Source organism: Haematobia irritans, chromosome 2 (genome assembly GCF_050003625.1).
Source record: "Haematobia irritans isolate KBUSLIRL chromosome 2, ASM5000362v1, whole genome shotgun sequence".
In the NCBI taxonomy this organism is placed as follows: Eukaryota; Metazoa; Arthropoda; class Insecta; order Diptera; family Muscidae; genus Haematobia; species Haematobia irritans.
This window is the reverse complement of record NC_134398.1, coordinates 65,876,468-65,880,450: the sequence shown is the minus strand read 5'-3', so window position 1 is coordinate 65,880,450 and position 3,983 is coordinate 65,876,468. Positions and strand designations below refer to the sequence as shown.

The window sequence follows — 3,983 nt, the reverse complement described above, 5'->3', positions numbered from 1 at the left end:
GAGGGTGCATATAAACGCCATATTTCAAATTTCCATATGTTTTTCGTTCCCCATAAATGCACTTAAGTTTAAAAAGGCTATTATGAAAAAAGCTACTAAGTAATAATCATTCTTAATATTCATTCATCAGAATGTGATAGAATGAAATCTCTCGTGCAAATAGAATGAAATCTCTCGTGCAAATAAAAATAAAAAATTCAGCAAAAAAAAGAAAATATTGATTAATAAATAGCATAATTCACAACGAAAATTTATGACACTCCATAGAAACTAAACAAACAATAATACGAAAAAAACTACATCAACTATAGGAGGAATAAAATTTATTAATTTATCATTGCGTTTATTTAGCACAAATGTTTACTGACAGCACGCCATCTAGCAAATCGTGATAGACAACAGTGGTTTTACGACACAAAAATAAACTCGACAACATTCGAAAAAAATTATGATTACTTTTCTGAAATTTTACAAAAGTAAATGGATAAAGAAAAAACACATTCTTCACTTGGGCTCGTCCGGGATTTGAACCCGGGACCTCCCGCACCCTAAGCGGAAATCATACCCCTAGACCAACGAGCCAGTTGTAGATAATATAGATAATCAAAATCATCAAATACTGTTGGGGAAAATGTAGCAACAAGTGTTTAGCTGACTAAGACAATAATTTTGTGTCCAAGTACCACAATCGCTGCCTATCTGAACTGAATACCAAGCACTCAACTGACGATTAAGAAATACCATAACATGAACAAACTGACTAAATACATGACAAAATTAGGTATAATAGCGTTTTATACGGAATAGATAATATTTGCAATCAGAGTGAGATTTAATGAAATGTTTGGTTAAAATGTAGGAGCCTACACCTAAATTTTAGAACAATATGGTAAATGTACAAAATATTAAGAAAACTTTTTTTTTTGGATAGCATCATTTTAGTAAGGCTTATTTCCCATAGAAACATTTATATTGTTCTGAAATAATCTACACGCAAAGAAAAAAAACGTTTGGAAAACGTGTACCGAAAACGTTTTTCTTTTGTTAGACTTTTTTGAATTGCTTCGAAAATTTTAAACTTTTATCAACAAAAAAATTCGTTTGTTACAATTTTTTTATTTTTTCAATAAAAAAAGTTATTTTTGAAACAACAACAGAGTCCATTTCGTTTATATCAAACACTGTTCTTTTCTGACTTTTGGTCTTTAATAAAACACATTTTACAGTTCAAAATTTAATATAGTACAATGTAATGTTGAACATTTTTTTCGGAATCTTCCGAACATATGTAGAATGTATGTAAAAAAAAAAAAAACAAAACTTTGGTCGAAGCAGGGATCGAACCCACGACCCTTGGCATGCGAGTCAGACGTAGCAACCACTGCTCCACGGTGCCAAACTAAATGTTTGTTTCTGTTAAATAAACTTTGTTTATTCGGTTCGTGGGCGCCGCAAGCTATGCTATATAAATATAACTTATATGGATATTTATCTATTGATGACCATAACAGGTACATAGCTCAGTGGTTAGTGTGTTGGCTTACAAAGTGCATGGTCCGCGGTTCGATTCTCCGTCCAGGCGAAAGGTAAAAAAATTTTAAAAATTTATAAAATCGTATAATTTCTTCTACATTGTTTGTATTACAGAAAAAGGTGCTAAGAACTAAAAATCTTCGTGGAAGTGAGAAAGATATGAGGGAGAATGCAATTAGCCAGAAAAAAATTTTTTTTGAGTTAGTCTTTATGAAATTGTTTTTACATCCTGGAAAAGAATAAACGTTTATCACAAAAAGTATATACTTTTCTTCCAAATACACTTCCTTACAGCGAAAAGCAAATGAGAAACGAACTTTGTTTGTCTAAAATTTCGTTTGGGAGGAAAGAATTATTTTTTTGCGTGTATAAATCTTCAAATATAGATCCTTTTATATTGAGAATGTTCTATCCTTGATTTAATTTGTAACTTGGTGTCTGCTAAAATTCCAATATTCAAAGTGACATTTATAGATTCACCAATCTAATCTAAAGAGGCCTCATCTTCGAGATACAAAAGTCGGAATTCTAATAATCAATTTTTTTTACAACATTTTTACAGATTTTCTTCTGGCCTACAACTAATAAAAAAGTCCAAAATCCAAGTCTTTTGCAAAATATTAAAAATTTGAATAATCGAAAAGTTTGCCTTTTTTCAGTTTCGAAAAAGGTGAAAGAGGATTTATAACACGGGTAGTGCAATACTCGTACGAACCAAATACCTAAGCCTATCCAAACCATCCTCAACAATGGAAAGTTTTAACGTTACTTAATTTTTATACCCTGGGCCACACTGTGGAACAGGATATTATAAATTAGTGCATATGTTTGCAACACCCAGAAGGAGACGATATAGAAACATGGTGTCTTTGGCAATAATGCTCAGGGTGGGTCCCTGAGTCGATCTAGCCATGTCCTGAGTCGATCTAGCCATGTCCTGAGTCGATCTAGCCATTCAGATTTAGATATAGCTCCCATATATATCTTTCGCCCGATATGAACTAATATGGTCCCAGAAGCAAGAGTATTATCCTAATTTGCTTGAAATTTTGAACCAGGAGAACAATAAGTACTATAGTCAGGTGTGCAAAATTTGATTGAAATCGGTTCAGATTGAGATATAGCTCTCATATACATATACCCGATATAGACTTATATGGCCAGAGTTTTAACCCAATTTGGTTGAAATTTTGCACTAGGAGTACAATTAGTAGTGTTGTCAAGTGTGCTAAATTTTATTGAAATCGGTTCAGATTTAGATATAGCTCTCATATATATCTTTCGCCCGATTTTCCGTCATATGACCACAGAGTTCAAAACTTGCAAAAGTGACTCAAATTTTCCTTTATTTCTAATACATATCTATCGACCGATAATCATAAATACACTTTTGCGAAGTTGCCTCAAAATTGGTTCAGATTAAAATGTTTCCCATATTTTTTTACTAACATAGTGTACCATCCCAGGGCATAAAAAAATATAAATTTTGTTCAGACGGAGTCAGATTTAAATGTATATATTTGGGATATAAAACCTTTATATATAGCACCACATTTGACGGATTTGATATACGAAGTATCGAAAATGTGGATTTACAAGGTGGTGCAGGGTATAATATAGTCGGCCCAGCCCGACTTTAGACTTTCCTTACTTGTTTTTTATTTAAATAACGATAAAAAATATATACAATAATTTCAATGTATTTGCCTTATTTCAAATACTGAAAAAACAGTGAACAAACCAGGAAGAAATCTTTTGGTTAATTTTAGAAAATGTTCAATATTTTTAGAAAATTTTAACTAAACAGTACACAAACGCCGACATCACGCAGATATCACAAAAATAAGTAAATATTTTTCGACACATTCAAGAAAATTTATTAGACATAATTACGTTTTTTCAATTGTTAATGAAAATTTTGTAATTTGAAGGAAAAAAGTGGTGTTCAAAATTGCAAGAATGTCTTTAGTGACATACGAAGTTCATGATGGTCGCTTTTGTAGACGAATTTAGTAAATCTTTATGCTTAATTTGTGTATAATTTTTTTCAGTTTTTTAGTTAATTTTAGTAGTAAAGGAAACATTCTCTAAACATAATAATTCCATGAACTAAATTAAAGTTAATTTGGCTTTAGTGAAATGGAGAGTTCACTTTTTTTGAGTGAAGACATACGACTTTGATGCAGATACGCAAATTTCAAAGATTTGTGTCCTAAATTTAACGAAAAAAATGTTAAGGCAAAGATTATGGACTTTGATTAATTATCTTTTTTTTTATTTTAAAGAGATTTGTACTTAATATGGTGTACATTACATGTCCTAAAGATTAGGGTACATAATCTTTCATATTAGGTCAATAGTTTGTTCAGAGTAGGATACACCCGGAGAAGATATATGATCACCTCAACCATGTTTCCAGAGCATAATGTTACTCGCAACCATTATCTCGG

At 31.4% G+C, this 3,983-nt stretch overlaps 1 non-coding gene across 1 annotated transcript; it reads right to left on the bottom strand.

The window, feature by feature from the left end:
* Positions 1-510: 510 nt before the first annotated feature.
* Positions 511-582, bottom strand: TRNAP-AGG (transfer RNA proline (anticodon AGG)). The gene has a single exon. It is a non-coding gene; the product is annotated as a tRNA-Pro (tRNA).
* Positions 583-3,983: the final 3,401 nt, after the last annotated feature.